Genomic DNA, 24,043 nt, shown 5'->3' with positions numbered 1-24,043 from the left:
TACACAGCAGAGTGCGCGGTGGCAGTCTTTACTCGTCGAGTAACGCGTTAGCTGCGGTTAATGTTTTCAGCCAAGTCTGAGAGTAGCTTTTTTATCGCTGCACGATCGATACTCGATCGATTGCAATTCGCCGACACGTGCAACTATGTAACGTCTCTTGCTACAATATGTTTAGTGCAAGAGATACGTATAACGAGCTTGTGAAATTAGTCAGGCCTGAAAGTACACGTGTTTGGGTCATCGAAACGGAGAGACAGGATCAAAGGAGCGATAAACGTTTGAAAAGCATAACGTCGTGACTCTGAACTACGTGTTATCGGACGTCATTATGTCCATTAATGTTTTCCCAAGTTACGTTCGTCTTTGGTAATTTATATCGTATTTTACGAATATCAAGATTAGTGCCTTAAAATAGCTCCTAATAGTTTTCGTTAGCAGCTAGAAACATCGGCTCGCTGTTCGGGCTAATTTTTCTTTCAGGGATACAAGTGAACTTTTACTAGTGAAAATCATTACTACATAATATAAAATAATAGAGGGTTAACACAGCGTGATTTTAATTGAAAATTGTAAGCAACAGTTCGAGATATCGAGTTATGAATAGAGTTTGCTAACTAAACACGCGTTCAGAACATGCGTATAGTCCTAGCTGTGATTAGATCGATTAATGTATTTGTTTAAAGCTTCAGTTCGTAAATTCGCTGCTTTGTCCGCCAAAAGTAAGAAATAGATTTAAAAATCGTTGGAAAGAATTGAACGGAAACGCGGCTGAAATCTTGCAAAATTATTATTAATTAATCGGAAAATGAGTATCAATGGAAAGCGGCGTAACGTCGTTTGCCCCAAAGAACGGTTGGATAGATGCATCGAACGCGATGACATTAATTTGCGGGCAATCGGCTTGTTAACGGGTGTAATTTAACTTATTTAATATAACGCAACAGTGAGATATTGCATTCCAGCGCGCGCTGCTTGAACGTGGGTGGAACATTCCGTTGGTATTGATTCGCTATGATTCCAGAACATCTCGGGAAACTAGCAAACCGGTAGGGAAAACGGACGAGATAACGATATGTTCTCTGGAATATTATCGTCGACGATAAAACCGTAAAAGTACGATCATTTTCCTGGTAAAATCGTAGAAAAAAGATGTACCTTGGAACAAGGAATAAAATTAGCAAATCCGTTCATTCCGAGATTCGCAGAAAACAACAGCCTTTAGGAAAATCTTGGTACGATAAATATTAAAGAAACAAATCGATCACAAAGTCTAATTAACTGGACAAACTATTAATTTGCAGATCGCACCCCTCTTTTCGTCCTGTTGATGAAACGATGCAAGCAAATGCAATCGCAAATGTTGTCCGACACCCATGCATAAATCACTCTACTTATTGACATTCGATAACGGATCGATAAACCAGTTCACGCAACCGGGCACCTAGTACGAAATAAACGCATCAGTTAAAAGACATTCAGCGTATCTGTAGGTACATCAAACAAAACGACGCGCGTTGTATAAATATCGTTTTGCGTTTTCCTCCATCCAGATACCGAGTGAATCAACTTGCATTCTATACTTTATATGTTTAAAGGCAATCAATGGAATTTATCACCCAAATATATAGAATTGAGGCTTTAAAATTAAATAGTTCAGGTAAAAATTTAACTCGAGCTCACTCGCAATTAGTAGTAAACTTTTATAGCTGGGAGTTAAAACGAAATTAAACGAAGTTTCGCAGAACGCAATTAATCGCATACGAAAAGAATGCAAAGTAAATAAATATTTTTACCAGAAGTCGAAATGTAAAAGCCTTATACGTACAACGTGGGATGGTTTCGAATGGAACGATTTATCGAGGTGTGACGTGAGATTAATAAATCATCAGGTAAGAAGATAAGCGTATTAGTTAATCGACCTCGCAGCGTGGCGAACGTCTATTCTCGTTTCTATCGAACATCAAAAATTCTTCGATCCGTGTCCTAGCCGAAAACCATTTGTTACTGGTTCGAATTCGATTCGCTAGTACGGAATTCGGCCAACTTTAGAGTCACGGCTGTAATCTAATTTCATCACACGTACGCGATTTATATCGGCTTTAGAGTTGGAGAGTTTGTGGCTTCGAATCAGACAAACACAACCGAATGTAGATACGTTATTTCACGCGGAATTTCTTTTCGCATCTTATTTGCACTTATTCACTGCAATCGCGAAATCATAAAACAGAATCTTCTCTTTCCTCCTCAAGCGCGTTTCCATTGGTATTTTCAATTTTTCAAGGAAAAAGAGTATACGACGTTCTGTTGCAATTATTTTATTACAACGTATTATAAATAAATATCAAGTGCAGATTGAAATATGGACTGTTTATTACAGAACATGAAAAGTCTGTCGTAGTTAATTTATTTTATTCTATTCGTACCGTAAGCAGTCGCGGAAGTGCTTAAATTTTCATTTCAGAATATCACAATGATACGTTGATCCAGGCTCGACGTCGATGTAATATGGAATTTATTATATTTCAAGTCCTTTGAGAATTTTGTTGAATATCAGCTAGCAACTAAGTTGCATCGCGCTATACTACAGTCAGTTTATTATGTATACAAGTACTACGCTGCCGTTAATTTAACGATGAATTGGTATACACGTATTCCGCGTTGCGCTCAATATTTGCTCATAACTTTCCAATAAACGTTTATTGCGAAACATCATGTAACGGTTCTTTCCCATTTTCACTTATCGATTACATCTCTGCAATTTATGCAGAAAAATTTGAGACACGGAAAATTATATAAACACCCGATACAATCGAAAAAGTTTATACAGGCGTTGAAATAAGTTCGAAAGCCACTGTATGTAAAATCGAAGCGGAATCGCTCGGAGAATGACCATCTCAAGCTTAACAGGAACGCGCCTCGTCTCATTGTCATGCACGTGGACGCTAATAATAGTGGCGACTACCGTTGGCAGAAAGACCATAGTCCGTGATTCCACGCGCGGTAGACTCGCGAACGAGCTTTTAATAAATGATCAGCCATCGTGTTGGCTGCGCGAGCCAGCAAACGAACTGAAGAACGAGGAATTCGCGTGCTTTATCGCGACCTTGCGAACTAGCGATTCGCGACATCACCGCCACTTTCTTATTTACTGCGAACGATTTTAGCCAGCAAATAGCCAGAACCATAGCCCGTAATACGAAATAGGATTGGCAAAAAAACCGATCGATTTAGCCACGATTCGGGAAGGTTCCGCTCGATGCATACTCGTTGGAAAGATCGGAGCGTATTTTCATCCGGGAGAAATCGTTAGCTCAGCAGCACGAAATGTCGACAGAAACGAGCAAGAAACCTTATGAGCTTCCGAACTGGTGGTGTCATGTCGGTGTAAAAACGGCCAACAGAAGCGACAAAAAGGAGAAAAAGCCCGGTGCTCGCTAATGGCCAGACAACGACCGCAGTTGGACACGGTATCGAGTCAAGAAAGTTTTACTGGCAGATCCAACAATTTCCTCTCGTCGATCGATACTCCTTACGATTTTTATCTACTGGAAATTTCAACTACCGAGAGAGTCATCTTACATAAGTATACTCTAGTTCATAAATACTAGGATAGTTATTAAAATATCATAATTCGATGCATGGACGAAGCAGAAATTCGTTTAAATTGTTGCAAGAATTATAGTATAACAAGTATAGCACGCCGTTTTTTAGAAGCATAAACTGAGTTAGATCTATCCTGGCCTATTCCAACAAATACAGCAACAATGTTGCCGTTGCCGGATCAAAATGCAATTTATGCGAAACTAAAAAAGTTGATTCGAATCGATACATAGCAGGATGACGGTAGACGATCGGGACAAATCGAACTCGATCGAGCAATTTGCATCGGGAATGATTTTTTCTCTGCTCTCGTCAATGAGTCTGTATCCCGGATTCACGATCATTTACGATTAAGTTTTTATCGCCGATGGATTTTCGTGGTGGCGAGCTCCGAGGATGCCTCTCGCTTATCAAGCTTCCAGTCAATAACGCCGCGTTCAATCCCAACAAAACGTTTCTACTCGGTGCGTTCAAAACGTTCCTGCCCTGTTTGCGTGCATGGTAAAAGGCTTATCTGTTCGCTCGATGACTAAACGCACTTATAAACTGAAAAAGCGCTCTATGAAAAATCGAACAGGCGAACGCTGCAGTGGTGAGAATCCCCTGGGGAGCGGAACTTTTGTTGCCAGCTATGGGAATCTATCAAGGCGATTCCCATCGATCCAACTCTGTTATTTCGTCACTGTCCTTTTGCAATTAATTCGATCGAAATCGACGGATTTATTTGTTGCAGCGGGTTTTTACCTTCTTAAGGGGTGGAAATAGAATACGGTAGTTTATGAATAAATAATACACATTAATCTGTGCCATTTCTCATGAATATTGTAACTATATAATCGCTAGGTGAGCATAAATACAGGCAATCCTAATCCTCGTACCAATGCTAAGTTAATCTATTTCGATTAAGGGTGGCAAAATTTGAGAACTGTTCTATATATGGCTGATTTCAATATCGCGTTACGCTAAATAGAAATTCGATTCACCTATCAAATATTATGACGAATTATATATACGTTATACATATATGTAAATCTATAGCTCTTTAAATTGCCCATAAATGTATAAATATTTATAATCAACTAATCATATATAATAGTTTGTACTCTCTCTCTCTTTCCCTGTCTCTCTCTCTCTCTCTCTCTCTCTCTCTCTCTTTCTTATGACTATGAATTCCCACAAGTTATCAGCTAATGTGATAATATGCAAGAAAACGAAAACGAAGACGAAAAGGAAATTGTGGCTGCTCCTCGAAACAACGTTGCCACTCTGTTTCCCATTACATGTGTAGGTTGGCTGCAACTAGTCGCAACAGGTGCACTCAATTCGCGACCCTTTACAACCTGACTGCCGTTGCAGGTATGTATACACAGAGAATTGAAGCTGTAAAGTACCGAAAACTACGACGGAAGATCTCCTGAAAAGCACATGGGTGTTTTTTCTGTCGGTTGATGCACGCGCCTACGGACATCCTCTCTTCCCGACCTGTTCTTTTCAACTTATGTATCTATTTATCTTTTCTTGTCGGTTCGCTGCACGCTCTCTCTAAACGAAATAGAAAGTCATTCCGGTTCCTCGGTTCATTTACAGTCGCACGTTTTGTTTCGGTTCGCCTTTCATTTAATTTTTAACCGTCGCGATCCTCCGTACCACTCAACTTTCCCAAAGTATAATTCTCGATGGTCCGTACATTTCTCCGAAAAAAACGCAAACTCCACAAATGTTTCCCCGCTGGTTATTCCGTGTCTTCGGTGGTTTTACAGTCCACAATGAAAGTTCTCGCGAACAATGTACTTACACGCTTCGTTTGTAATTTTTAAATAAGATGGATGAAATTTAAAGAGAAGTAGCTTACCAGCGAAGATTACATCTACGATCAAACCGAGAAAAGAGACAGCTATACAGGATGCTTCTGGCTTGTCTGAAACAGAGGTAAATCAACATTCTTCCAATTATTTCAACAATTATACGTCAAAGAAGTACAAAAGTCGTATGGAAGAATATTACGTTCGCAAAAAAAGATTATATTCATCGCGTAATAGTTTGTGGTGACGTTCGACGACGGAACTTTCCGACGGCTTCGCGACACAAAGCGCTATACCATCAACGCGTAAGGCCGGCATGCCTAATGTACCATCGACATCCCTACGGTTCTTCCGCGGAATATTCGGAAGAATGCATACGCGGCAACCGTCGCGGACGTCTAACAACCGCGTGCGTAGTGGGGATGGATATCGAGGGGCGACAAAGAAAAGAATCCGTTTGGCTTTGAACAAAAGATTCATTCCGTTTCGAACAGCAAAGTGCGAAGGATCTAGCGTAACAGCGAAGCAAATACATTCGAGAAGCGTGATAGTTGATTGTTGACTGTTGACTGTTGATTGTTGACTGTTGATTGTTGACTATTGACTGTTGATTGTTGATTGTTGACTGTTGTCTGTTGACTGTTGACTGTTGACTGTTGACTGTTGACTGTTGACTGTTGACTGTTGACTGTTGATTGTTGACTGTTGATTGTTGACTGTTGATTGTTGACTGTTGACTGATAGTTGATTGTTGATTGTTAAATAAACCTTTTTTGTTAAACATCGAGAATATTTCTTGAACACTTACATCCAACACCACCTCAGTTGCGACAGATGTAGGAAAAGGTGATTCATCTAGGAATAAAATTAAAAAACCTGAGTTCGATAAAGTTCAACGCAGGAAAGTCACAGTAATCTCAAGATTAACGTAGTTGCTCCTACATTTAAGAACGCGGTAACTTGACGATTAAAAAAATTAAAGATAGTTTTCAATCTTTTCACGGAGTATTTTGCGTCGTATTCGAGATATTTGCGGAAATCATCGAATATACCGTTATACGTTTCCTATCGCGACCTCAGGATTACCTCAACCCTCCCATAGAAATTGTCTGCATCCTGAAAACGGATAATCGAAAAAGCGTAGGACGGGAGAAGTCGAAGGGTGGTCTCCCCAATCTGCGATGGGGTGAGAAAATTGAACGAGGGCTGCAGGTAGGACGAGGCAGCCTGGAATACCTCGTAGATCACGCGTATTCTTACGTTCGCACGCGTGCCGGCAATTCCGTGATTCGTTGGTTACACGATGGCCGAGCATTGTTGCGTGCTAATTTACGGACCAATTAATTAGCGCCACGGAGCTCAGATATTCCTGGCTCCCCGGAACGCGTCGCTCGAATCACCCTCTGCCCCTCTCTGTTCCCTCGTTTTCTAAGCCCCTCGCCCTTCTTCCCCTCGTGAAAGCATTCGTCTGACTTCGCAGCTGTATTGTGCTAACTCCGAGCGTGTTCTCCTTCTGACGCGCGATCTCTTCATTTACGATAGCTTCGATAGAAATAGATGGTGGATTTAATCGTCTCGAGATGCACAAGGATCACGAGGCCAAGTCACTAGCGGGTAATCAAGACGCGAACGTAACGTTTCTCCAATCGAGAAAACGATTCTAAAATTCGTGCGTGTTAGTCCGAACTGGATTTTGTACGGAGCAATGTCATTTCCGTGCGTTCGTTCGTTTTAATTTTACTTAGATGGGACGCTGTTGCTTTCACTATGATACATTTCAAACATCACGTTCTTTATATTTATCCTTCACGAGCTCGAATCAGTCCTTTATCCCTTTATCTATGGAAGCTATCGCGCGCGACGCTATTAAAGAACTGGTCGTACAATCGTACTGTAAAAGAAACGATTGTCACTAAGGAGTACTGAGAACCTTTGTCATAACGCAGCCGCTCGTCATGACATTCAAAGGTTCGACTCAGACAGCTTGCAGAGGCGTGGTGTAATTTTTACAACAGAGAGTAAGAATGTTGATGTTCCTTGGTGGAAAAAAAGCGACACACGTGCGCGTCGGTGGATGCTCGCGAACGTTATAGATGACAGTGTCAGCGACAGAGGGTCGACACGGCAGACAGGACAACGCGGTGTCAGTGTCCGGGGGTGCAGAGTGTAGGAGACAACGAATAATTCATCCCTTTCTGCCGCCCCTCTGCAGAGATGCGTCGCACATGTCGTCGCTGCACACCAAATATCACGATTCTGCTGCATTCGCCTCGCGAAACATGATCTTTCAACTACACGGTCATTCGTTCAAGCACTATGAACGCATTTCCTCGATCAACTTATTCTGAATCACGTATACAAAACAGGTGTTTCGAACGCTTGATCGTTCCATAAATTCATTCCATTCTACGGAACTTAGAAATAAATATTTCTATGTACAAAGGCGCAAACTATTTCAACATTCGCTCTAAAACTTCTACCTATCTACCTATCTATCTATCTATCTATCTATCTATCTACATATATTTATAGATAGATAGATAAATAGATAAATAAAATATATAGAATAAAATCCTATAATATACCGTACAGTATATATATATATATATATATACAGGGTGGTTGGTAACTGGTGGTACAAGCGGAAAGGGGATGATTCTACGCGAAAAAAAGAAGTCGAAAATATAGAATAAAAATTTTTCGTTTGAGGCTTTGTTTTCGACTTTGAATTTTCGCTAGGTACGCGTGCGGCACGTTATAACGGATCTCACTGTAGATCGTTGTCTCGATGGAAAAATTAAAAAAAAATGTTTATTCTACATTTTCGACTTCTTTTTTCGCGCAGAATCATCCCCTTTCCGCTTGTACCATTAGTTACCAACCACCCTGTATATATTATAGGATTTTATAATTATTTATTTAAAATGGATTAAACAGGAAACCATGGTTTTTTAACGTAAACTAAATACAATAATGTGTTATAATTAAGACAAGTAAATAGTTAATTTACAACTCTCGTCACCACAATTCCAACTCTCTCTTTCACGCGGACCACACTCTCTGACAACGCTGACTTCTCAACTCACACTGACTGTTAATTCGTCTTTCTCCCTTACCATCCCTTTGTCTTTTCTCATAGCCCCATCACGTACGTGTTCCGCAACCGTCGGTGGCTATAGTCACGTAGGCCTTTTTTCCGCGTAACTATTCGACTGAAAGACCGACGACAGGTTGATGGGTCTGTCGGCACTTAGACTTTCTCGCAACATTGTTTATGGTTCACCCGATATTTCCATTTGTCCACAATACTACAATATATATAGTGTGTTATATGAAATCTTTCGAAATCTCATTAGCCTTGTATCGAGACACGTCTGAAATCAAAGGTTCGAAAACTTTGTTCAGCCAGTGCACATTTTGAATGAATGTTTGCGGTGGAAAACAAGCGCTCCAAAAGTCTAAAAGATAGCTAGCCTATATAGTAATTGGTAGAGATACATTGGTAGATACTTGATCACGTTTTAGGATGGGCAGATTAATTTCTGACAGTCGCGTCACGACTGATCGTCACTCAAAAGTGCGAGCAAATAGGCGGAAGATAACGATAACGTCCGCGCCAATAACGACGCGACGGTCAGCTATGATTATTAATCATGTGCAGGTTGCGCGTGCGAGTGTCAGCGGTGCGTGGGGAGGCCTGACTAATCGTTCCGCCATTGCGGAATAATATACCCATAGTGGTGGACCGTTGTTTTGCTCCTGTGGTTCTACAGTTTAGACTCTCTACTAGACTCGTGTACTTTGTTTTTGCATCACGCGTTACATTCTAAACTAGCGGATTTCCATCAGTAATGATTTTACAAAGGAATATCGTAATCTGGTACCTTATACAAGAAAAAGGTACACGCTGCTAAATAAGTCTTATTTCACTCGAAAGATTAAAATTCTATTCGAATTTCGTAGCAATGTTTATTCGAGATTATCAATGAGATTAAATTCAATAACTGTAATAGGTTATCCTGATTTACTGTTGGAAGCTTCAGATGCTAGGCTGTTTGCGGTTGCGCGAAAACGGGACGAGCAGATCTGCCGGGTAGGATATTTTGCGGGGGAGTACGAAATCCTCCAGTAAACCAACGGAATCCTACCGGCTGCTGGCTTTACCTTGCTACGGTCTCGCGCTAATGCAGCAATAAACATGCATCTATCTGAAGCACGAGCGAAGTCACGGCTCCGCCAGACGAGAACAAGCCTACGAAGAATAATATGCATCAACGGAAATATAGTAAAGACGTAGCCGCTAGAGTTTCCATGCTGAAACGCATCCGCGCTTACACACGAGCAACGGAAGATATGAATATTCTAGAATGCAACGGATTCAGTAACATTGTTTTTACTCGTTTTAGCCTTGAAAAATTTAAGAATCAATATCCTTTAGCTCTTGACACGAAGAAGTAATAAAATTATTGCTATAAAAAATTGAATTTTTCTATGGTACAGTGAGAACAAGGTTGAGGTACAAGACGTCCACGTGTAAGAGCTACAAAATAATTTACAATGAGTTAGGGCAGCGTTTGCGCCATAAAGAGAGCTTAGCGTCGAGAAAAATAGTTGTTGCTTAGTCTTTGAGGTACACTGTACACTAGTAATACTGCGAGAACAGACAGGGTGAGAAGAAAATCGTAACAGAGTACATACTTGCTGCTTTAGAAAATAATTATAATTGCTTCAATATATATGTACGTTTAACGTAGAAATTATTTCTACGAGATAAAGCGATGAATTGGTTGGAGTGGATCGATTTAACGAACAGATAAACATTTTACAAATTTAAGTGAGAGAAATGGGAATGCAATTTGCGTTCTGGAATATTTTGTCCAGATCATAAAATCTATTAACTTCAATCTCGAAATAGCCGCTTGAATTCCGTTTCGAATTAAATATTTTTTCAACCAATTCACAGTTTGATTTTGCTTTGTAGGTTGTGATCTAAATAGAAACTGAAACTACGCTGAAATTGCAACGACTGATTACAAAACACGGACGAAAGAAGCGATAATGAAATCGATGAAACAAATCTGCTATAATCGTATTACACTTTTACGAGTGTTAATATAGATTCTTGTAAACTACATTAAATCTTGTATTCAGGTCATCGAATAATAGATTCCCGGTTGATTCGTTAAAAAAAAATCTGTCCTTTTTTTTTAAGAACAACGAAAATAAGTTTGCCCGACAGTATTTTTGTTCCGACTGGGAGCACGCGTACGTGGCGCACAATACGGAAAGGAAGTTAATTACTCCTCGCTCTCATTTCGATTTTTTGAATAGCCAGCCGCTCAACAAAAGGGGAGAAAAGACATCGCGTCGCAGCGAAAAAATAGGTTGCGTCGTGAAGGGCCTGTTTTGAAATATTTTATAGTTACTTTTCTTCCCCCTTTCTCTCTCTGCAACTGAAATTTTTAAAACCTCGAGTTTCCAAATTTTAATACAAGCGTATGTATGTTACGCTTCTTCTCTTTTTCCTACCTAATCTGTATCTCGTTTTGGCAAATATTTATTTGTCAGTTGCATGAATAAACCCTTAAATTAACAGGATTTCTTAGCAAACAATGCCACTGTATTACTTCTTTGTTTGAAAGATAAAGTTGCGCTATAACTGTAAGCTTAAAAGGATACAATCGTTCCGAACACCGAGAATGATATTGAAAAATTTGAGTTATCTATAGAATATGTTCAACAAATCAATTGAATATTGGATACGTTCTACATGAATACGTTTGACGTATTATGCACTGAAGAGTTAAGGAAAAATATGAAACATTTTCAAACCAATGAACAATACGTGCTCCGATATCAATAGCAATCTCGAGACACTTTTCGTTCACTTTCCAAGTATCATATCTGCGGAGGGACAGGTCTGCAGTCGTTTTGGAACAAAAGAATGAAACGAGGAACGGTTGATTACGACGAGCGATTAAATTTTTCATTATCGAAGAAATTCTGCACCGTCAGAAATAAGTAATAATCGACAGATCGCTGCGTCCGCTCGCTTCTTGTTTCTCCATGCGACGTAAATCTCGATCGCGAGTAATATCGGCAAAGTCAAAGGTATTTTCAAAAATATCTCCACTCCGCACGCTGCGAAGGATTTTTGTTTGCTTAACATGCTATACCCCTTCGCGTATTTCGTCCGAACTCGAGCTTCCAACAGGGTAGATTTTTAAATATTTTTGCTTCTTTCGTTGTGTGTTTTTTCTCGTGTTTTTCTGCTTTCGGAACGTTTCACCGTTTCCCGCAACTTTAGCATTAAAACGTAAAAATAAAAAGAGTAGAATTTTTCGAGGAAAAAGAATTTGTCTGCAACTGCCGTCACGTTTCTGGGAATATCTCGTCGCATTTCATTGATGAGGATGGGACAAAAGGTTCAAACTCATATTTATTCGCCGTCTGCTTTCTTTCTCGAGATCCTCGTAGCCAAAGCATTCTGCCATTTTAATCTTAGCGCGACGCGCGAGCCGGAAGGACACGCTTCGCTTTGTACGCGAATTACATACGGACCACGTGCTTATTTTAAAAGATTGTCGTCCCCAGACTTCTTTAATCTCGGGATTCTCCTGCAACGAAAAGTCATAGAAAAGGACAGATTCCCACCCCTAAATCAAACTCGCATATACATCCCTGTTTACAAGTATCAGGCCATTCAGACAAAAAGAAGAAGCAGTCGTTAGGAAATGATTAAACCAAGTTTGGAATGTTAGACGCGAGGGGAATGAGCTTATTACTAGACTACGGACGTTTATACGTTTATGTGAAATTTAAGGACGCAAATATCTACGGAATGCAAATCATACGCGCAAAAATATATAAAATATTTAAAGTACTATATTTGTAATAATATCTAGTTATCTACCTACGCTCGTAAAAATATAGATTAACGTATGGATAAATATCGGCGCAACAGCCCGCATGATTTAATAGATAAATTGAAAAAGATCTCAACACGAATCCAAAACGAAGAGCGAAACCTTGGTGACAATGAAAAATGGAAACAAAGGTTCTCCGTGGGAAGGTATTCCCCTCGGGTAAAGCGCATCGTCGAAATCACAAAGAAACCTGAGCGACAGGATCGAAAACGGGGAGTTAATTTTCCCGCAGGATCACGACCGTGCAAAATGGAATGAATGTCAGGGAAAGGGTGGCTCTGGTTCAATTATTACGGAACGATAGAAACGGATTATCACGCTCGATTTCGCCGTTTCTGTATTAAGCGACAAGTCGCCGGCGAGTCAACGCTGCGTCCGACAACCGTATAATTCGTCTACCACGAAAAATCATCTCCGCGGAAAAAATGTCATGGCTCCCGCGGCGCGGAAAGACCAAGGAACACGAGGGAAAAAGTCTCCTTTCGACGAACTACGACTTTTCGCAGTTACAGCTCACCAAAGGATCGATATACGATGGCTCGCAAAAGTATTTGTATCTATTACCATAAACTTTACTATGCATTATTTCGTAGATTATAGAAAACGGTTAAAAATTTCATTAGCACCGTAATGATCGTGTTGGTAAAATTTGAGATCAATGTGGATCTCGTTACAGTGCCAATAAAGTTTCAAAACGTCTCGCTTAAGGCACGTAACGTATTCGTGAAATATTTCTTCATTTCTGTGAATTTGTGGAATTAAAATAGTACTTCTCCGTCGTAATACCGTTACATTACTAATTACGGGCTGATCGTAAATTTGCTAGGAATACGAGCAAGGCATATTGACTAACATCTGGAATTAATCTACCGAAAAGGTCCGACGGTTTGCGAATAGTCTGTTTCCGGAAGTTAATATAAGTCATGAAGTACGGTCCATTTCGTAGAGACGAGCCACCTGCGGCACTCACGGAATCCCAACTGAACGTAGTTTTCATAAAAACAACTTCCATTCCCGTATCCAAAGGAAACGAAATTATATTACATCATCCCGCTATGAAGAAACGATTGCACTTATTACAAGTAAGATAAGTGTTTTATTTTGTTCTTTTTTTCTTTTTTTTTCATGCAACTGAAATTGCGTCTGATCTTTAAATTCGTTCAGACAATAGAGGTTCAGCTTTCAGTTCGTACATCTGAATCTGAACAGTGTAGCTTGTAGGTAGAAACGAGATTCTACTGTGTGTACACGAAGCGTATTCACGTAAGATTTTCATAAAAGAGCCGAGGTTGAGCGAAAAATGACGAAAAGAGGAAAACGTCCTCGCAATTCGGCCATTTCGCAGATTTCGCTGGACGAAATCTCGACTCGTGCTCGAAAGAGCTGGCCGCTAGAAATGACCGAAGCATTATTTCTGTTCGGGATACCCGTTGACCCGTATTCCTATTCGCAAAGTCAACGGCAGACCAGCGTTCCTTTCGTCGATACTAGAATTTCTTGGCAGCGCTTTTCTTCCTGGCCGCACGGGTCGCTCGATAATCTCGAAAAAAAGCGCGACTCTGCTCGAGACGGCCGCTCTCGCATGGCTGATTAACTCGATATCCGAACGTATCGAGTCGGCAACGCGAAAGTCGTTGTGATCCACGAAATAGTAGCCACTTTACGTGTCAGTAAACTCCAAGAGAACGTTTATCGACTGGCTATAATAGTCGGCTGTTCCTCGAAAAAATTTGAAAATGGAAGCATCGAGGGTACAATGGAACCTTTTGTCTAAGCGTTTTATTAAGAGACAGAGCGTACTAATCGATTTGAGTTCCAGGAAAACATAATCTCAAATGGACGTTCCATTAAAGAAAATACGGAAGACTTGAAAGAAATCTTGGCGCCAGTAAAACACATAACTGGACACGCTTTAGACTCCCGCGTATCGAATTACAGCTGATTTGATCCATTAAAGGTCAGCGTTAACGCAACATTTCATTTGCAATTCTTTTTCAATCAGTTAAATTATTGAATTCTCTCATCGTTGAGAGAATGGAAGATTTAAAAGGGAAGCGCAAAGGAATGAAGAAGAAACTTCTATCGAGATGTATTAGTGATTCAGAACAAGACTCGGACCGACTTCCGGTGAAGAGCAGACGAAGTATGGAACGTGTGAGCGGAAGAAAAAAGCGAAGAAAAAGTGTGAAAAAAATGAAATAGCAGAATAGATGTCGAAGAAGACTCGGGTCAATAGCAAATTTTTAAAAACGTGAATTAAAAACTGAAGAGAGGTATTTACTGCTACCTACGGTAACTTAAATACATTCAATGCTCTGATGGAAAAGCTACATCTGGATAACGAATGAAATTTTATTGGAAAAGAATCGGACTCGCTCGTCCATCGCAAACATCGTCAATTTTGTTGTAGAAGGCGCGGGAAAGTACGATGCCTTGAACAAAAGGTGAATCGAGTAATCGATAAAATTCTCTTAGCAGTTTCAACGTAACGCCGTAAAAGAGTCTAGGTACTCTTGCCGCTGCAGCGTCGGTTCTGAATAATTCAGGGCATATATTTTCTTTTTTCGTTTTTGCTTCTTTCGTCTTCTTCTTTTTTCTTTTCTTTTTTTTTTAATATGGTTCATTATCGTGCGCACAAACGATGTAATTGAATTAAAAAGGAATGCCACCGATTATTCACCGTAGAAGGAAAAAAGATATGAAAGTTCTTTAAAACGCGTATCGATCTAACTCGCGCAGTTTAATTAAGAACGTGCGCGAGGTTTGTCCGCGAGACGAGCGTTTTAATTCGTCGCATTTTTCGGTTGTTGTTCAAACCAAAGCTTTTATCGAAGCGCGGAGAAAATAAGAAATATGTCATGCTAAAACATTAAGATCTTGGAATTTCCTTCGAACGGAACAGTAAGTGTTCACCGAGTAATCAGCTCGGCGATCTCTGATATCGTACGTGATCGAGGGAACGCGGCAAATTCGAAAAGCTTGATGGAATAACGTAACATAAATAAATCATCGTGAAGAAACGAACCGCTGCCGTTAGTTTCACTCGAAGCAAATAAAAATGATTATTTCGCCGACTGAATATTTGTTACCGGAGTCTGTGTTAACCGTAGCTATTATTGTTCCAAAGTAATCGATACCTACACGAACTGGACTGATACATCAATACCATTATCGTATGAAACGATCACTGGCGCGTCATGTGCAAAATCAAAGTCAATCTGTCGAGCATAATGTCGACCAGCGAAATATCTGTGCGGCTTTCCATTCCGATTTCGATCGGATAAACAATAACAACCAAAATTCGGTGACGACGCGCTGCGATTATCTATTATATACATATACATATATATATGATTCTGCTGCTTAATCAATGTCATTCACATCGATGATACAATAAATCGATTAAACGTGTTTGCTCCATACGACGAGAATCTGTATGGTACCAATTTCAATGCGAATACGTAAAACTCAAAAAATTGTAGAACAACGTGGGAAAATCTTACAATATAAAAATAGGTAGCTATGATATAAAAATTATTCGTTAATATAGAGCACTGTAAGTTATGAAATTTTGTATTCAAAAATTGTCTAATCGAGTCTATTTGGGTGTTGGTTGTATCTTGTCGTCATCGAATGCAAAAGACATCCAATGTTAGTCGAAGTTTAGTTTGAATTAGACGCTAGATAATTTACAAGCGTAGGTAGGTTTTCTTGTGGAAAGGACAACTTACCGCGGGGAAGGATCGGCTCGCAAGAACCTTCATTCTCGAAGAGAAATTACAGGAGTAGTTCGAAGCTGTTACTAGCGATCTATCAGAGCGCACAACGCCGACTACACTCCACTTCCCTATAGATATTACATGTGCACGTATCTACTTGCAGTTATCTCTGCCAGTGAATGTCATCCGACAGGAAGGTAATCCATAATCAGGCAATGCCTATATCCACTTGGCTACCTAATACCTAATAGATCCCGCTCGAAGTAGATAGCCTGTGAATTACAGGCAAAATGAGTATGCAGAGACGTGTGCATGTCAGCCGGTGTTTCGTCGGGTAAAACTAGGTGAATCGGGTGGAACTACCCGGCAATCTAGTCGAACTGTTCCGCTGGAAATAAGCTCTAACCTTCGCAGTCTGCGAGCTGCCACGAATTTAAGGATAATCGCATCAAATTCTCGGCAATATTCTATCCTACAACCCCCGTTTACAACGCGTGTTTGAACGTCTTTTATGCAAAACACCATATTCGATCTAAATAGATTGCCAGGAAAACGGTCGATTGATGAGAATGTTGTGTAATATGCCTACAAAGTATTCAATAGCTTTATGAGTTGCCCACAAATTGTCGAACTTCGAATTGTTCAATTCGTTCTGTGAGAAATCTGCGATATTATGGTCTCCTCTATGCGAACCCACATAAAACAACGTATGGGTAGCATACTGGTGTCAACCGTATAGTATAAAACTTCACTAGTGCCTATTCTTCAAGTCGATACTGTTCCTCCATCCAACCGTTTACAATTAAGAACTAGTTGTGTCGTATCTTATTCAATTTACATCAGCTTGTAAGCTATTGTTTGTCGGTATGTAGCTTCGCAAATTTAATTTGCATGTATTTCTCATATTACGCGTGCTTACATGGCTACTGTAAGCAATGGGTTAGTCTTTTTCTCTGTAAATAAATAAATAACATATAGCATAACATAACAATGTAATATACATAAAAGCTGTTTGCGAGAGTTATAGAGTGAAATAATTACATATACGTTGACTTCATAATTTCCTAATCTAAAAATCATTGAAAAAGTTTAAAACGAGTTAAGTGGAAAATTTTGATTCAAGTTTGAATCACGTACTTTATAAGAGATTTAATAATATACGTGAAACGTTAATTAATCGGATGGAAATTCTAGAGTAAGAAAAAAGTAAAAGAAACGATATCGTTTCCAATGTTTTTTGTTAAAAACTCGATTTCCCTTATTCCGAAAGGTGAGACGCACAAGGCGCAGTGGTCGTGCCTAATCTTCCACCAAGGTGCACAAGCCAAGAAACTACCTTCGTTGAAGCTCACGAACTGCAAACAAGCTCTGATGCACCGTAAGTATTCCTCGCAGACAATGGGGAAGATCGAAAGAACGAGATGGGGGAAAAAGGGATGGATTGTGAGACTATTTTGCATCGAGAAGGTCCGTAAAATCAGTCGTAAAAATCGTCTACGGAGGTAAAATTTGCACACAAATAGTACAATGCGTTTTTATGACTCGGTGTTTATAGGTGATCTGCACGCAATGCGATGAAAAGCAAAAAATATTGGGGTATTTTAATCTTTCTCTATTTCGAACACGTATTTGATCCTACGTGGGCGATCGGATTAATATCTAAAAGTTTTCCAATAAGTTTCAATGTAAAAATGTCCAAAGATTTAGATTTCGCAGTGATCTTGCGTTAGATTTATAGGACGATAAAGAATCGTTAAAAGAAACGTAAAGAAATGGTAGTCACTTGGCTGCACAGGGGTTAATTCGTACAAACAGACGATGAACGTTGAAGAAAGAAGTAAGAAGTTTACTCAACTTCAACATTAACCTAAAGAATCGCCAAGTTGCTCGGTCGTTGCGAAAATTCTGCGCGCGAAAATATCTTTTTGCCAGACCGTAAAAAAGTCTTCCTCGTCGTGGTAATAAAATCTTTCTCTGTCTGGCGACGTATAATGAGCGTACCTTGCAGGAAGTAAAGCAAGGGTGGCCAGATGACACGAGGGTTAGATTTAACTGGGCCCGGAGATAAAGAGAACGGTTTTATCTTCGCGCGTGATTAAGCCACGCGGCAGTATATCATCGATTATATACTCGTTAGCCTAAGTGGCAACCCCCCTTTCCTCCGATACGCTTTTCCTTCGACTTGCTCACGTGGAAAGATAACCGGTGCCGTTTTCTTCGCACCGAAGAATCCCCCGTATTATATTCGGATTTATGGACCGTCATTTCGACATCATTGATAAATAATCGACGCTGATGCAACGAGGCAACGGTCTGTGAATTAATTCGCGAATTAACGAAACTCTAAGAGACCAAGTTGTTTCGAACGACGAAAACTTTGAATTGATTCCTTTCGACTTGCTTTCAAGAAGATAAAACTTGTAACTACTGTTCGCTAAATAACAAGTAAATAAATAAAACTGTGATGTAGGAATAATCCAGGCTCCAACGATAATTTTATTCACAACTCGTGTCAAGTCTGCCGCGATAACTATTACGTAGAACTGTAAAAATTCGTTCCTATATTTAGGAGGTTGTCTAGGAGAGTCTGATGTGAGAGTCACATGATTAAGAAGCTTAATGAACTACGCGAAAGACGTTATCGTGTAGGAGTAATGCAATGAAAGATCGCGTCTCTTAAATTTTATGGAAACACGGAATCCATTAAAGTTTCAGACGTCGAGATTCCGTGTCTAAAGTTGGTCGTAAAGTTGACTGTTAGTCCATCTTTAATCGAAACTTTAACGCTCCTCTTTTCCTCCTGTCCTTCCCGTAATCAGCTAATAAATAAATCCGACGAGCGGGAATATCTTCCAATCAAAGATACCAATAACCAAAGCATCCATATTAATCGATTAACCGACTACATAGATACAACTATTTAAAACCTGGAATACTTCTATTCGTCTACTAAATATTTTCAATCGAACGAAGAGAAACAAAAATGATACAAAAAATAATAAAACTTCGGCTTTCTTGAATTTCGAAATGGTAGATAGATACGAAGTTTTAACTAAAAAAGACAATAGATCAGAAATAGCTACAAAGAACAGAACGAGTGCAAAGAGTTGGTGAATTTAAGGGATTAAAAAGCGTCCAGTCAGCTGGAGGAGCGACTAACAAAGTCAGCAAATAGAGATGACTGGCAAAGGAATTGTAGACGAGCCATCCTAGTAGATACGTAGAACAAGTGTCTGCGTCCATTGTGCAGAATTGTTTGATTGAATGGTAGTTTGCACATACTAGCGCATTTAGTTCCGATCCTTCTTCCCCCTTCGTTCCACCTCTCTTGCCCCTTCACCCTATCCTTCTCCTCTCTATGCAAAGGTTTGCCTAGTGCATCGTCTAGTGCTTGCACTCAGCGGGTCGAGAGCTTTCCAAAGTGCTCGATGATTAGGAACGTTCGATCGTTACGTTCATGTCGCTGAAAGCAGAAGCCAACAATGTGAGGCGCTCTCGATAATAACGAAGCCGTAAAATTTGTTCGAGCTTCGTTGGCGTGCAGAAAAAACTGACAAGCCGGTGACCGTAATAGAAATCGAGCCTGAGATTTTTAAACGTCTTCTCGCATTCAGAAGGATCTCCTGTTCCCTGTAATCAGTCGTCTTTCAATCGTTTGAAACTGTTCCAGCTATACTATAATACTACAGAATACTATAATACGCTAAGTACGAAAGTACAGGTGCTTCGTGCGAAAGATAACCCTGTTGCGTTCTTCGAATCATTTTCAACCTCATTGCAGTTTCCTATCGTTAACAAACACGTACCGAATTTTAAAATAATTCAGACTGTCTTCCTTCGAGTGTCTTAAGTTTGAGAAAAAAAAAAGATGAAAGAACCATCGCCAACATGCGTGATCGATCGTTTCAATCTTTTGCTAGAGATGAAAAGGTTAAGAGCGTGATTCACAAAGAAAAGTTCGTGGACTTCGGCGGGAACCTGTACGTTTATCACGAAACGCGTTATCCGAAACATATTCTAGTCGAGCGTGAGATTTCATTATCCTTCTCGCAATCTGTCCTTCGTGACGATTCCATTCTTCGGAACCGAAGAAGGAAACACAGAGAACAAGGGTGTGAAAGAACCCTTCGGGATGCTCGAGCACTTTAGACCCCCTAAAATGCGCTTGGCACTCAAAGGAACTAGGGCTCAGCATTTCTGCCACTATCGCGTTATTTTCACGGGAACTGAAGGGCTCTCCAACGTTAAGGATGGAAGGATGTGTGCGTCAGCTTACTGTGAATTTACTGCGTCGTGATTTTGCCTCCGTTTTACTACTCTACGCGTTATTTAATACTTATTTTTCAACTCGGTAGATTTTAAAAACGTAGCTGGTGAAATTATTTGAATTTAATATCGACAGTCGTTACAGTGGTTACAGTGCTACAAAATGTTTCATAGAACACATACAAGGTATAGAGAAATCTCAATCGTTCTTTTACGATCTTAATTGATGATGAACCTACTCTATTCTATTCTAGAACATTCCTCCCTGTGTACTACTTAATCTTTTTGTTAGACCACCGCAGGTATAAAATGAATTTAATCGATAGACTTAAGTATAAGATTTTCGGTGGTATACGAGTAGTTTCCCAAGTGCTGGTCGCAATTTTAATTATGCAACGCCTCCTTGAGACACAATTACTAGAAGTGCCAATTACCTAATTGTTCAAATTGCTGGGATGCGTCGCTGTGTGAAAAAATTCCTTCGGAGAAAACTCACCACCGAGAGACACGATTTAATATAACGTTCTTTTTCTCGTCTTCCCTAACTAAACCCTTCGCTTTATTAAAAGATATGTTATTTCGTCGAGAGATAACCAATATAAAATGTTAAGGATTCTTTCTCGAAAAGTAACAAGCTTCTAAATCAAGCAGCCAGCTGAAATTTAAACTAAAAAAATGCACCGCCTCGGTCGAAGTTAGAATGCTTCAAGTTTAAACACGATGGCTACTCATTCGTCCATCGGTCTTTCCAAGCGAGAAGATGAAGTTTCCACGGAGGCAAGTTTCTCGGCTGGATTAGTCATGAGTTGGATTAAACTGCACAGCCTATTGTATCTTGGATTTACTAAACTTCGGCCGGGCTTGCAGAAGTTTTGAAAAGCAAGGGAAAAGGGAACGCGGAGATTCTCTTCGACATTGCGATCGAATATCACACGGGAAAATTCGATCAATACGCTTCTCATTAACTGAGTCGCTCAGAAGCCACGATCAACTTCATAAATTAAACGCATGGATGAAACGACAAATTGCAAATATTCTCCTTTTATTTTCCTCCGAGTTCACGTTATCCCCTTAAGATAAATTTATGAAAATAAGATTTCCGTTTCGAGATGTTGACTTAATAAAAACTTGATCATCTTACATTCAGAAAGGCTCCGTTATATTATCGACGAGGGATTTTTAACTTCTTCTTTCTCGCGATATCATTAGACTCGAGACCATCAAAAGTTCAACTAATCCTCGTCAAGATAAATCAAAAGGAAGAATGTGCAGGTTGGTGACAAGTGCAGAGCAAATCCTCTAGTACGAGGAGGGTCGACGCAACGGATCGTATAAATTTTCTTTCTGCCAGTTTTTCTGTCATCAAGCGACGTCCTACACGAAAGGGGCGGCGATAAACTTCACGAGCAGGCCGCACGCAGAAATCGCTCGTCATATATCTCAGATAGGCGCATTATACCGAAATTATTAACGTGCGAAATCCCAGCGTCGGCCATTCTCTGCAGAACACGCCTCAGCTGAGGACTTCGGCTTTTTCGTTCGGATAACTCGCTGCCAATTTTCGCAGTATTTAACCAAAATTATTTCATGACTATTCTGTCCACGCCGTGGATGCCATCTCGCGAAAATGAAATTATACATTACATGTATATTCTGTGACAGAAAAACAAAGCGTGGTTCTTTAACTTGTTCGAGCAGCATCCATTGCGAATGCGACTAGCGGGAACATCGTAAAGTTCACCGGCAGTTCCATCCATTATTGTTGTCATCAGCTGCGATCGTAGAGACGCCTGCATTACATAAACAAATACCACTACCTTGGACCAGTAAGTTACGAGCGTTAAACAAGTTTAACACGATCAATATTGTTTTTCAATTTGCCACGACCTGACCTCTTTTACCATTTTTTTTTCTCTCAACTAACTATGTATCGAGATTACAATTACGGTTAACCAACTTCCATGAAACGGTGCAATCGAATAATTAAAATTCCAAAATAGAAATCGAATTGATATTGAAATGAATTAAAAACGGAGACGCGTTGGCGTTTAAATTTTGCGTTTGAGCAAAAACGATCGAGAATCGCTTTGAAACTAACGGACGATCGTTGTTTCGTTTAATTGTTTAATCAAGTGATTTAGAGATAATTCTAATTACTGGAAGCAGCAGATTTTTCACAGCCAGCGGGATACAAGCATGGTCGATTTATGAAAGGAAGCTGCATGTGTGGGCGTGTAAAAACGCGCATACACGCGCACCATCGCGCTACTTTTAATAACATCATTTTCCACGGTTTCTCCGCTTGGTCGTCGGTCTCCCTCTTTTTATTTATTTTTCCATTGACCCCGGAATTTTTATGAAAAAAAGTCGTAGCTCTTGTGCCTGCCATCGCAAGGGAGAAAGAGAGAGAGAGAGAGACGAAAAGAGAGAGATAAATTATTACGTTAATTATAAAATATCCACCCTTCGCTGTACGCCACCGCCCCTCTGTTAAAGCCTTTAAAAGCTCTTTAAAGGTGTTTCAGATACGGCGATAACGAATTTTAATCTCGCCGTTTAAAGCGAATCTAATGAAAAATATCAAAATGTCGGCGATTTCTTGCTAGTCGCAACAAGTCCTCTATGATACGGCAAAATGGTGTTTCAGTAAGATTAACTTTACTTGATCGATTTAATTTTGTACAAACGGTGACCCTAAACACTTTTTGATAAATCACTTTACTTCTTACGATAAATTTCGAAAGAATTTTTGGGAATACTACTACCGGATTGCTATAATATTTCTGACGTCAGCGTGACTTACTGAAACATAGAATCTCGTTATAAATGAAAAACGAAGTCATATACCTCATTAAAAATATTATAATCGACCTATATTTTTTCAACCTTCTGTGTATTATAGTCTCTACCATTATATTATTCAACGTTACAAAAAATCCACCTCGAAAGGGTTAATTTGTAGTAATAATTCCTGCGCAAAAATCACCAAATAACGTATATACTGGAAAGCCTCTATACAAGTAATTAGGTAAGTAAGAAATATTATTCGCGTAGAATATTTTGCATTTTAGGTTACCCGTTCCGACTGATTTTTCCATAATAAAATACGTGTTTCGAAGCCACTCGTCAGCAGCGAGCGTAATGTAGCCCCGCGCCGCATCGTGTTAAAATAATCGAGTTAAGTAACTGTATAGAAAATAATCTGATTATTTCCTGCATGTGCCAGGACTCGTTAACAACGATACAATCATAATTTCTGTCCTGTATTTATTTGCGTGCACGCGTAAGCGATACGTACACATGCAGCTACACAAACAACTAATAATTAACCGTATTACAGTGGAGAACTTGTTTGTTCAAACTATCGCTATCCGTGTAACGAATTCAGAGGACATCGAGAGAACATAGTGCGCAACCTTTTAATCAAAAGAGATGCGAATTTTTGCATCCAGTTTTCAAGAGGTGCAATTAAAATGAAAATATGTCAAGTGACTTTGGAAATTTTGTCAAAAATACTTTTCATTAGTCTTGCGTTTATTCGTTGAGAACATTCCAACGAATGCGATACGTAGATATCTATTTTGTCCATAAACATTTCTTGGGACTAAGAATAGAGAGACCAGTGCGGAGCAGAATAAGTAAATACTATCGGTAGAAAAACTTGGCAATTTGTAATTTACGAAGCTTAAAGGGACTCTGCGAAAGTTTCTGCCGGAGACACCTGGGTACC

At 39.7% G+C, this 24,043-nt stretch overlaps 1 protein-coding gene across 3 annotated transcripts in view; it reads right to left on the bottom strand.

Annotated features, from left to right (window-relative positions):
* Positions 1-24,043, bottom strand: part of LOC126873846 (RNA-binding protein Musashi homolog 2) — a 134,834-nt gene that overhangs the window by 100,849 nt on the left and 9,942 nt on the right. The window contains exon 2 of one of the 3 annotated variants that reach the window (XM_050635127.1): positions 5,453-5,518. The exons of the other annotated variants lie outside the window; for them this stretch is intronic. The gene's annotated coding sequence lies outside the window, so the exon portion shown is untranslated. The remainder of the gene's footprint in view (positions 1-5,452; positions 5,519-24,043) is intronic. 3 annotated transcript variants of the gene reach the window in all.

The sequence above is a fragment of the Bombus huntii genome, chromosome 15 (assembly GCF_024542735.1).
Source record: "Bombus huntii isolate Logan2020A chromosome 15, iyBomHunt1.1, whole genome shotgun sequence".
Taxonomy (NCBI): Eukaryota; Metazoa; Arthropoda; class Insecta; order Hymenoptera; family Apidae; genus Bombus; species Bombus huntii.
Note: the sequence above shows the minus strand (reverse complement) of the source record. Positions and strands in the feature narration are given on the sequence as shown.